This window comes from Oncorhynchus mykiss, chromosome 25, assembly GCF_057628025.1.
Source record: "Oncorhynchus mykiss isolate SJ-2025 chromosome 25, ASM5762802v1, whole genome shotgun sequence".
Lineage (NCBI taxonomy): Eukaryota > Metazoa > Chordata > Actinopteri > Salmoniformes > Salmonidae > Oncorhynchus > Oncorhynchus mykiss.
The window spans coordinates 31,913,621-31,926,885 of record NC_143046.1 but is presented as its reverse complement, the minus strand read 5'-3'; the positions used below and the strand labels follow the sequence as shown (position 1 = coordinate 31,926,885).

The following is a 13,265-nucleotide window of genomic DNA, read 5'->3' as shown; positions in this document are numbered from 1 at the left end:
GTGCTGAATGAAGGGAACAGAAACAGTACCATCTAGTGGTGTAAAGGAGAAACACACAAATTGCACGCATGCATGCTCGCACACGCTCTCTCTTTCTCTCTCTCTGACACACACACACACACACACACCCACACACACGCGCACACACACATACATGCACAGTCGGAGAGAGGAGGATGGTGACTATGGCAACATACAATCTCATAGAAATACTTAGAGAATTAAATGACGTGTAAGCAAACTGTAAATTGCAGGCATTTCTGAAATGTTATTCTCAGTGGTCAATGTAAAGGTAGTGAAATCCCAACACGCACACGTACACACACACACACACAAGTTATGAAAACAAACACACACACAAACTCTCTCCTTAAAGGGGCAGTCCATAGTTGAAACAATATGGGGCATCCCAACCTCTGTTTTGGTATAAAGCTGAGGGACGGGCCTGGAGAAATGTAACCACTCTCAAACTCATTGACAGAGCTATGAATGCAAGGACTGACCAATCCACGATATCAACATTGTAGTTTTAAACCATGTTTTGAGGTTAAACAGTGTTTGTTAACATTTACAATGTTTGCAAAACTGGAGTGAAACAAGCTCATATTTGGGGTTCTGAGGAGATAAGGCAATTGAACTAATAAGGTCAAGAGGCATTTATAAGTCATATTATTCAAGAATCAATCGGTATATATCAGTAGTTCTTTCCTGTTATTTTTTTAAACCACTGAAAATCCGGTGTTTGTATTTCAAATAGTTTTGTCATATTTCAGTCTTCTGTGATGTATATAAAGTGTAATATTGGGATGCAAACTCCAAATGTAATACATTTCAACTCTATATCTGACATGGTACAGGTGTCTTCTTTTTAAGCCTTAACCATGTGTGTAAGGTGGATACTTTTGTTTCAAAGTAGATTTCGTTAAGACTACCAAGAAACACTCTATACGACCCAGATTTTACCCAGTGCAGTACAAAAATGTACTTAGAAACTGCAGATGGCACCTTTAAGAAAGTAGAGGCTTTCACAGCAAGTGTGCTGTGTAGTTTTTAATAGAGTGAAGCCATTAGTCTTGGGCCCACAGGTGCCAGCCAGGGCTGGGGTGGTGTACTTAAAGAGAGAGGCATTTCTAGCAGCCCATTAATCTCCTGCTCTGATCCCCCACCCCACGCCAACATATTTACCCTAATTAAACAAGACAAACGAGAGGGAGCCAAACACTCCTAAATCTCCCTGATAAACATCTCAGCGACTAGCTGCAATATGGAACATTTTGGGAGACATCATTGTTTCACCTTGTATAATTACCCAGAGATCTTCATTAATATGCACAGCTCCCCTTCGTTCCGGATTCATTAATCAATCTCAATGTACATTTCTTTCTTTCTTTCTTTGGCAAGGGGAATGAGACAGTTTATTTATTTTCTGACTGACTGTAAATAAAAGCTGCTGATGTGATTAATATTAACACAGCTGGATGAACATTAGGCGGACACACTGAAACAGGTGTTAAATAGTTTGGAATAGATTCAAGTGTGCTACCAAGGATAACGTTCATCCTGGAAGGACACACACTCACAATCTCTCTCTCTCTCTCACTCACTCACTCACTCACTCACTCACTCACTCACTCACACACACACACACACACACACACACACACACCACACACACACACACACACACACACACACACACACACACACACACACACACACACACACACACACACACCACACACACCACACACACCACACACACCACACACACACACACACACACACACACACACACACAGCTCCCCTTGATGTAGCAGTCCAGGCACCATGACTAAACAATTTCCCTCTCCATGACAGTAGATAATGTGGATAGACTCCTCTCTAACTGTTAGATATCAGTCAGTGTTGACACGGTTCACTACAACCCTGACAGCTACAACACAGATGCTGACAATACAGTCTGTTTACAGTAATTACACAGAACCGTACAGGAGGCCAACTGGAAATGTCCTAGATAATCAGAATAAGTGTTTAGAAATATAGCCAATTTGAGGTTGCTTGTCATTCACAATACGATCATTCTTTCTCTAACAGATGGCCTAAACGTTGAGTGTGCTAGGCATGTGTGTGATATATTTTAGAATGCATTGTTAGGAATTATAATGACCCAGCCGCTTTGACACCTCGCTTAATTAGAACATCTCTATTTTTGCATTTCATCGCTGGCGCTGTAGTCACACAAACTAATGCAAACGTTGTCTTTATTTTATTCGAGCTCATCTGAATTGGAAGAGGTAGCTAAGGAGTGAGACTTTACCATACGTGCTGAATTAGACCAATTCTAATATTGGATACAACATCGCTATTAGCAATGATGAGTGGAGACATAAACTATCCTGCTAGCATACAGTTAGTCACTGCTCTGCTCTGCCTGTCCTGTCTTTTTCACATGTCCGCTTCTGGTGAGTTTTTCTCTTTTCTTGACGTTCGTTCCGGGCTGTTTACTTGTCCTCATTCAAGATGGTTCCTGCCATCTTCGTCTTGTCCTCATTCAAGGTGGTCCCTGCCATCTTCATCTTGTCCTCATTCAAGGAGGTTCCTGCCATCCTCGTCTTGTCCTCGTCCAAAATGGTTCCTGTCATCTTCGTCTTGTCCTCGTCGAAGATGGTTCCTGCCGTCTTCGTCTTGTCCTCGTCCAAAATGGTTCCTGCCATCTTCGTCTTGTCCTCATTCAAGGTGGTCCCTGCCATCTTCATCTTGTCCTCATTCAAGGTGGTTCCTGCCATCTTCGTCTTGTCCTCATTCAAGGTGGTTCCTGCCATCTTCGTCTTGTCCTCATTCAAGGTGGTTCCTTCCATCTTCATCTTGTCCTCATTCAAGGTGGTTCCTGCCATCCTCGTCTTGTCCTCAATCGTCGTTCTCCATGTCTTCTCTGGGTGGCCTCTAACAGAAGCAACACCAAATAATTCCGCTAATAAACCCTGGCAGCACCGTCCAGCAAGGTGTTTACAGAAATGCAAGGGGATTACACTGGACTAACACAGCTAACACTGACCCCAGAGCACGCCTACCTACCACACACACACACACACACACACACACACACACACACACACACACACACACACACTGTGATGGTGACAGGTTAGCCTCCTGTAGATTGGAATCCCATCACTCAACGTTGTACTGCCTACTCGTACCCAGACTATTTAGCAGTCCTCTGGTTTACCTGTCTCTGAAAAACGTTTCCCATCACCAAGGGCATAACCTGGAATTCCTTGGCGGCTTGGCAGGTTGTAATACGTGGGAACTGAAGGTGAAATAAACATGGGCCTAAAATGAATATTCTCAAAATGATCAATAAAATAAGTCTTTTCGAGCTCCCCCCGCCCTCCCCCCTCTTTTCTGACAACTAGTAGCTACCTGGGAATGCAGAGTTGCCAGGTCTTTTGAGCAAAATGGCTACAACCAAAATAGCCAAAAACACTTCTTCTCTATGTGATTTAACTGTGGTTGGTATCCAATAAATGTAGTATTACTGCCACCAACTAGACTGGGGTATAAATCCCTTGTACATTAAATAAAAAAACAAATACATTTAAATAATACCCTGCCATCTAACCCTACACTCTTTAAAAACCCACTACCCTGTTCCGCCATTCAAACCTATTTAGTCCGACCTCAGGCCAACGCCCTGGAAGGACGAGACACCACTACTCAACACACCCTGTAACCCTTCTGACGTCAAGTCTTGTACACCTAAATACTTCTCTGCAGCTGCCACCACAGCCTCTGTTTTCTGCTGCGTATTGTGTCTTCAGAAAGTCTTCACACCCCTTTTTTCACATGTTGTTGTGTTACAGCCTGAATTTAAAATGTATTAAATGGAGATGTTTTGTCACTGGCCTACACACAGTACCCCATAATGTCAAAGTGGAATTATATTTTTCGCCCAAAAATTGTTAGATGGGTAAACAAACAAAAAAACAGACATGAATATCCCTCTGAGCAGGGTGAAGTTATTAATTACACATTGGATGGTGTATTAATACACCCAGTCACTACAAATATTGCAGAAGAGGAAGGAAACAGCTCAGGGATGTCACCATGATGCCAATGGTGACAGATTTTAATGGCTGTGATAGGTGAAAACTGAGGATGGATCAACAACATTGTGATTACTCCACAATACTAACCTAATTGACAGAGTGAAAAGAAGGAAGCCTGTGTACAGAATAAAAATATTCAAAACATGCATCCTGTTTGCAACAAGGCACTAAAGTAATACTGCAATAAAGTGTTGTGGGGCAAATCCAATACAACACATTACTGACTACCACCATCCATATTTCCAAGCATAGTGGTGGATACATTTTGTTATGTCTGTGCTTGTAATTGTTAAGGACTTGGGAGTTGTTCAGGATGAAAAAGAAATTGAATGGACTTAACCTCTCTAGGGTAGGGGGCAGCATTCGGAATTTTGGATGAAAATCATGCCCAAATTAAACTGCCTGCTACTCGGGCCCAGAAGATATGATATGCATATAACTGGTAGATTTGGATAGAAAACACTCTAAAGTTTCCAAAACTGTTAACATAGTGTCTGTGAGTATAACAGAACTGATTTAGCAGGTGAAAACCTGAGAAAGATCCATTCAGGAAGTAGATTTTCTTTGTTTTGTAGTTTTCTATTCAATGCCATTACAGTATCCATTGACTTAGGACTCCATTTGCAGTTCCTATGCCTTCCACTAGATGTCAACAGTCTTTAGAAATCGTTTCAGGCTTGTATTCTTATAAGTGAGGGAGAAAATACTAGTCTGAACGAGTGGACCCTATCGTGAGTTTTTTCAGACACATGTGCATTTCTTGTTTACCTTTTATACTGACACGTTATTGTCCGGTTGAACTATTATAGATCATTTAGGCTAAAAAACAACCTGAGGATTGAATATAAACATCGTTTGACAACTTTACGGATACAATTTGGATTTTTTTGTCTGATTGTTTTGACTGAGTTTGAGCCTGTGGAACATTTATTGGGTAAATGAATGTCTTCTGATTGCCACCATATGAAGATCATCAAAGGTAAGGGATTAATTTTATCTCTATTTCTGAGTTTTGTAACGCTTCTGCTTGGCTGGTTACTGTTTGTAATAATTGGTCAACTGGGCTATGTTCTGGGCTAGGTATGTTCTGGGCTAGGTATGCTTTCACCGAAAAGCATTTTATAAATCTGACACCGTGGTTGGATTAACAAGAAGTTCATCTTTAAACCTATGTAAAATATGTTTTGTTTTCTGAATTATTATAATGAGCATTTCTGTATTTGAATTTGGCGCTCTGCAATCTCACTGGATGTTGGCCAGATGGGACGCTAGCGTCCCACATACCATAGAGAGGTTTTAAGCACAGGCAAAATCCTAGAGGAAAACATGGTTCAGTCTGCTTTCCACCAGACACTGGGAGATTAATTCAGCTTCCAGCAGGGGAATAACCTTAGCCAAGTTTACAGTGTGGTTGCTTACCAATAAACAGTGAATGTTCCTGAGTGGCTTAGTTACAGTTTTGAATTAAATCTAGTTGAAAATCTATGACAATACCTTCAAATGGTTTTCTAGCAATGATCAACAACCAATTTCACAGCTTGAATATTTTTTGTTTAATATTAGTGGCCAAATGTTGCACAATCCAGATGTGCAAAGCTCTTAGAGACTTACCCAGAAAGACTCACAGCTGTAATCGCTGCCAAAGGTGCTTTTACAATGCATATTTCTGCATTTGTGTGAGAATTTCTAAAAACATGTTTTCACTTTGTCATTATGGATAGATGTGTAGACGGGTGAGACATTTTTTTATTTAACCCGTTTTGAATTCAGGCTGTAACACAACAAAATGTTGAATAAGTCAAGCAGGATGAATACTGTACGTTCCATCCCTGCGGTACAGATTATAACCATTGCTATGAACGCAAAAAATTGGCCTATCCCTCTGCACCAGTACAGACGTACTACTCACACAAATCTTCTCAGGATCCCTCCCCCTTACGCCATCTTCCTCTATTTTCTTCACTGCCTCAGCATATGACAACTTCTGCACTACTCTAACCCTGGAAACCTCAACCCCACTATCTTGCACCTGACATTTCTGAACCCCAGCCCCATGGGCACCCCTACAATTAACCCATGCCGCTTCTTCCACAATACTAAACATTCCTTTGTCTCATGCCCTTGTGCACACTTCTCACGCCTAGGAACCTCCCTCCTACACACTGCTGCCACAGGCCCATAAGCTTGACACCTGTAACAACATAATGGATACGGCACAAAATCTTGCACGGGATAATTGAAATATCCTAACGTCCTTTTGTCGGGCACTCAACATCAAAACTCAACAGAACGGACAATGACCCTTCTGTTTCACCACTCACGCCACCCTGTCTGCGATGCAACAAACGATGAGCATCCCAAACACTGGGAATCTTTCCCTTCAATTGGTCCACGTTCACATGTACAGCTACCCTAGCAACCACACCTTTCAATGGCTCCCTTTTCTTATTGTCCCATTTGTGTGGCGTCGAGCGCCCGCTCGCCCTCTTTCTGGCAGAAACACAAACAATTATCACCAGACCACTGCGCAGTACATACACAGATTCCACAGCACCCAACTCCATTTTCACCCACCCTGAAACCACATATGGATCAGCCAAAATGCAGCTTTCCACTTTCTCCCGAAATGTCACTCCTACCATCACAGACACATCTTTATCCTGACCATCGGTGCAAGCCTCGGGCTCCGAGAAGTTCACCACGCCTACCACCTCCGATAATTTGCCCTCATTCACCTCTATTTCTTCTCCCGACCTCGATCTGACGTACAGCTCAATTTGCTTACACTTTCCGCCATTCTTCGACAAACCATCTCCCTTTTTCCACCATCTTCAACTGAATCAAGCTCACCCTCTACCTCCCTCAATTTCTTCGACCTCCTCCGCCTCTCTTTTTCTCTACATTCCTCCTCTGTATTCCAATTATATGTCTTCTTATAATATTGCACTTCTCCAGACATAGATCTCGTTCTTGTCCTCTCAAGGGACACTATTTTCCCTTACTCCGGCAACCTCTGTACTCCTTCATGGTCCTGCCCCAAAAAAAACACACGACACCGTGGAGTTAGTTACTTGCGATGCACACCTGGCAACCGTCCTGACAACCTGGGGTGTATTCATTTGTCGGATTCCATTGCAAAATGTTTAGTCTGTTGCAAAACATTTTGCAACTGAAACAGTGTATTCCATACGGAAAACATTTTGCAACATAAATGAGAGTTTCTATTGGACAAATTTAAATCAGTCCTCCCCGGTTCTTTCCGTTTGCTCTGTTTGCCTCTATTTGATTCCTACTGTAAATGATAAACGGTTTTACACTCCCCCAGTCATTAGCAACACTGTAGCTCTACGATCAGAGGGGACACCTCGAAAAGGGCAGTTTTACAGAGAATTCATTGATTTTATTGATCATTTTGGGACAATGGTTTATACTAAATGTTTTGTATTTCTGCCTGGCTAACAGCTGTACTTTCGGGAATTTGTTTGGGAATGCAAGCTGACAGACATCCAGCTGAATTTTCAAATAATGTTGCATAGGAAAAGGTCTACATTACAGTGAAGTTGTATTCCATTCAACTAATATTTTCCAACTTTGCTGCTGATTTTAAAGAGCCACTGAACACGTTGGTTGGCGCGTGTGTTTTCTGTTGCTCATTATAAAAATGTGATTTCAGTCTTGGAGGTGTTTCCTGACGTTTGTTCCCCCAGGAAGTCTATTTAACTTCCTCAAAATATACACAATGAACGTAAGATAACTCAAGAAATCTTTAAATAATTGACGTAAATAATTTACGTTTTAGTTGCACAATTTTACATCTAACTAAGGTGTCTGGTGCAGTATTTCTCAAGTAAAATGTTTTTCTATGTGTTGTCTTATGTAAACAAAGTCGGAGCTGCAGGGCAGGTCTGTCTCACTGTGTACAGTATGCTACTGGATAGAGAGCAATCACTGCAGCCGTTCACCATGTTAGTAAGCAAATGGACATCAACAAATCAAAACCCAACCTTCATTTACCCATTGTGACTCACTGATGTTCCAAACTCTGTTTTTAACAAAACCGACGTTATGGCCAAAATGATCTTATTTACACTTTGTAGACAATTTTGACACTAGAATCAATGTTCCTGACTCCTATCGACACCACATAGGCCGTTATCAAAGGGATTAGCTGTTTTTTAAGGGCAGTACTCTTTAAACAACTGCTAAATGCCTCTGTATTTCGAGTGAAATTGCTTTACTTCAGTGTGTGCATTTATTTTGAGTGTTTACTTCGTGTTTGTCTTGTGTGTTGCCATTTCTCGAAGTTCCGCTCCTGCACGTCTGGCGAGCCTAAGGACTTGTGTCTGACTTGGCATGCTTGAGAAACGAGCACCCTTTTTTCCCACAGATTCGGTTATTGTATGCTGGTGCACCCCTGATAATTGTGTCTATGGTTTAGCCCAGGAAGTGGAATTTGCTGTTTGCAGATATTTGTATTCTAATCTTATTTCCACCTGTCTTCGCCAGTGTTCTGTATAATTCTGATGAGGATAGTGTCCGTGTGTGTGTAATGTGTGTGTGTGTGTGTTTGTGTTGATGTGCGTGTTTGTGTTATGTGTGTGTGTGTGCGTATTCATGAATGTGTACACACACACAGCACTACCCACCTCCGCCAGAGAGACGATGGTGATGAGAGGTGCTGTCTGGCTGGTTAGCGGAGGGTTAGGGTCCATCAGCAGCATAATAAACAGTGATTGTTTCTCTGGAGTGTCTCTCACCTGTGTGTCCATATCCCAATGCTCCAAACCACAGCTCTTGGCCCATAGCAAGGCTCTCCTTCAGCTGAATTGCTGTGAAAATACATGAAAAAAAAACAACACAAGAGATGAACTGAAGAGCCACTGACTGACAACACACTGACAGGCAACCAATAGAGTAAGCCCTGATTGGCAGACATACAATAGACTGGTTATACAGGAGAATGTGATTAAGTACTGTTACCTTGAAAATGGCTGATGATTATGGACCAGATGGCCTTGTTTTCTTTTCATGACAAATTACTTTAATCAGTCTGCTTCTGTCTTGTGTGTGTCTTTGTGCGAAGTCAATACAAATGTGGATGCCATTGAAAAGTCAGATCAGTCCCAACAAAACCTCACAGATTATGACACCACTAGTGCAGCTGGACCTAGTCCGTATTGAGTGGAGAGGAGATTATGGGGTTCGGTTAGATGGGGTGTTTTTCTGGGTGCAGTTGTCTGCAAAGGGGTAAGAGGGAAGGGAGGGGATGTAGTCAGAGAGGATATGTTAAGCAGCATTCAGGAAAAACGGCTGACAACATGAAATGCCAAATGCTGGCTTCCTTTTACACAACAGACTCCGGTGTACAGCTCTGTGTTCTCCTAACAATACCCCGCTGGCTTTTTCTCTCTCTATCCCGCCCTCTCTCTCGTTATCCCTGCCTCTCTCTCTCTCTCTCTCTCTCTCCCTCTCCCTCTCTCTCTCTCTCTCTCTCTGTGTTTCTTTATCACTCTTTCTCTCTCCTTCCCTCTCTCTATCCTTCTGTCTCTCTCTATCCTTCTGTCTCTCTCTATCCCTCAGTCCCTCTCTATCCCTCAGTATCTCTCTATCCCTCAGTATCTCTCTATCCATCAGTCTCTCTCTCTCTCTATCCCTCAGTCTCTCTCTATCCTTCCCTCTCTCTATCCCTCAGTCTCTCTCTCTTTCCCTCTCTCTATCCCTCAGTCTCTCTCTCTCGCTCTCTCTCTCTCTCTATCCCTCAGTCTCTCTCTCTTTCTCTCTCAATCCCTCAGTCTCTCTCTCTCTCTCTTTCTCTCTCTCTATCCCTCAGTCTCTCTCTATCCTTCTGTATCTCTCTATCCCTCAGTCTCTCTCTCTCTACCGCCCGGCTCCCGCTCTGTTTCTCTATTCTCACCCTCTCTAAACCCTTACCTCTTTCCCTCTATCCCTGTTCTCTCTCTATCCCTCCACTGCTCTCTGTAGTTATGTCTTTCTGCTCTCCCTCCCTGCAGCCCATCTCTGTTTCTACCTCTTACTCTCTCTATCACAGGCACACTCTCTCCCACTACCTCTGCCCTCCTCTACCGCTGCCTCTCCTCTCATTCCCTCCATCTAGCACTCCCTCGTTCTCCCCTGCTACCTCTCCCTACCTCTTTCACTCGCTCTTCCACTCGAGAAAAGCAAAGGCCTTTAACGGTAGCTACCTGCCTCAGATATATACAGACTGATGTGTCAACATTAACTTGAGGCGAGGTCGAAACACCTAAAACAATGAGCTCTTGATAATTGTGTTGTAGCTCTAGTGGTTTCTTCCATCTCACCTTATCTTTGCAAGAAAAGAGTCAGTGATTTTAGCAGGTTATGGGCTCAGTGTGGAAATGTATGAATGGGTAAAATACAGATGGGTCAAATACAGACCCACAAAGGTTCAGAGGTCATAGAACGCCTACTAAATGACTGAAATGTCAAAACTAAATATACTACCACACTAAATGTTTTCTCCTACGGTACAGTTAAGCTCATCTGGTTTATTTCGACATACTGAATGAGTGAGTGAATGTCTTCGGTTTGTAGGCAGCGCCACAGTGGAGTGTCTGTGAATTATTTTGACTACAGGGTTGAGAGCGTGAGGTGAATTCAACTCCAGTTGCTTGCCAATGTTGGAACCTGTTTCTGCAGTACTTCAATAGGGCCTCCAGGGGGCTCTGTTCTGTTTCAAACTGAGCCTCAGACCTTCAGATGGGTAAAGTCATCAGAAGAAGCAGAAGTAAGCGGTGATGATTGAACCAAGGTTTTTCAGTGCACTATTAACACCTGTAGGTATCTTATCAGCCATCCACCAGGAGGAAAATAGGAGGGAGCACTATATTGGCATGAACAGCCTCCCCCCAAATATCTAGGACATGAATAAGAGAAGCTCTGACTGTTGTCTCCAAGAACTGTGTGCTGGAATAGAACTGACCGCTATTGGACCAATTGTGAGCTCTTTTTCCCGATAGGGCAAGCTCCTATTTATCTCTTCTCGTGGAAATCTAAATCAATCAAATCAAATTGTATTTGTCACATGCTTCGTAAACAACAGGTGTAGAATAACAGTGAAATGCTTATTCACGGGCCCTTCCCAACAATGCAGAGCAAAATAACTTAGGTAAATAATTGAAAAATAATAACATAATGAATACATACACAATGAGTAACGATAACTTGGCTATATACACGGGGTACCAGAACCGAGTCGACGTGCAGGGGAACAAGGTAATGGAAATAGATACAGAATGTACATATAGGTAGGGATAAAGTGACTAGGCAACAGGATAAATCATAATACCCCCTGAAGTCTACTGACGCACCTGTGCGTCAATATAAGTAACATAACAAAAAAACAATCCCCATAAAAATCAGTCAGTTTAAGTATGGAGGTACATGTAGTTTTGTGCCAACCCAAAAAAGGGTTAAATATGTGTAAAATATATATATGTATATATTTCCTCAGTTTTATCATATCTCCTTGAAATAGGACAGATACTTCAAAACCGTATTACCATTTATCAATGTTATTCCATGCATTTCTATGGGATTTATCAATAAAAATAAAATAATTTATACTTAAAGGAGTCCTAAAATTCAAAATCAAATAGCTAAATGATCCATGGTATGACCATCTTAAAACAATTCCATATGTCAGCACCACTACGGCTCCGTCGATGTGGATGGGGACATGCTCGGCCCTCCGTTTCCTTTAGTCCACGATTAGCTAATTTGTCTTTGCTGACTCTGAGGGAGAGGTTGTTGTCCTGGCATCACACTGCCAGGTCTCTGACCTCCTTCCTATAGGCTGTCGCATCGTTGTCTGTGATCAGGCCAACCACTGTTGTGTCGTCAAATCAAATCAAATCAAATCAAATGTTATTTGTCACATACACATGGTTAGCAGATGTTAATGCGAGTGTAGCGAAATGCTTGTGCTTCTAGTTCCGACAATGCAGTAATAATCAACAAGTAATCTAACTAACAATTCCAAAACTACTGTCTTGTACACAGTGTGAGGGGATAAAGAATATGTACATAAGGATATATGAATGAGTGATGGTACAGAGCAGCATAGGCAAGATACAGTAGATGGTATCGAGTACAGTATATACATATGAGATGAGTATGTAAACAAAGTGGCATAGTTAAAGTGGCTAGTGATACATGTATTACATAAGGATACAGTCGATGATATAGAGTACAGTATATACGTATGCATATGAGATGAATAATGTAGGGTAAGTAACATTATATAAGGTAGCATTGTTTAAAGTGGCTAGTGATATATTTACATCATTTCCCATCAATTCCCATTATTAAAGTGGCTGGAGTTGAGTCAGTGTCAGTGTGTTGGCAGCAGCCACTCAATGTTAGTGGTGGCTGTTTAACAGTCTGATGGCCTTGAGATAGAAGCTGTTTTTCAGTCTCTCGGTCCCAGCTTTGATGCACCTATACTGACCTCGCCTTCTGGATGATAGCGGGGTGAACAGGCAGTGGCTCGGGTGGTTGATGTCCTTGATGATCTTTATGGCCTTCCTGTGACATCGGGTGGTGTAGGTGTCCTGGAGGGCAGGTAGTTTGCCCCCGGTGATGCGTTGTGCAGACCTCACTACCCTCTGGAGAGCCTTACGGTTGAGGGCGGAGCAGTTGCCGTACCAGGCGGTGATACAGCCCGTAAACTTAACGATGGTGTTGGGAGTCGTGCGCGGCCACGCAGGAAGTACAGGGGCTAAGCATGCACCACCGAGGGTGTCCCTGTTTTGAGGGTCAGCGTGGTGGATGTGTTGTTGTCTACCCTCCCGGCAGGAAGTCCTGGATCCAGTTGCAGAGGGAAGTAAGTGTTCAGTCCCAGGGTCCTGAGCTTAGTGTTGAGCTTGGAGAGCACTATGGTGTTGAGCTATAGTCAATGAACAGCATTCTCACATAGGTGTTCATCTTGTCCAGGTGGGAGAGGACATTTTGGAGTGTAATAGAGATTGTGTCATCTGTGGATTTGTTGGGGTGGTATGTGAATTGGAGGGGGTCTAGCGTCTTCTGGGAAGATGCGTTGATATGAGCCATGACCAGCAAATCTAGACAGTATTGTGCTATCAGCATCTCTTTGTAGGAATATAAATTCTCTCTTTC

At 42.6% G+C, this 13,265-nt stretch overlaps 1 long non-coding RNA gene across 1 annotated transcript in view; it reads left to right on the top strand.

The window, feature by feature from the left end:
• The window catches only part of LOC149971787 (uncharacterized), a 547,180-nt gene that overhangs the window by 241,942 nt on the left and 291,973 nt on the right, over positions 1 to 13,265 (top strand). The gene's annotated exons all lie outside the window — the stretch shown is intronic.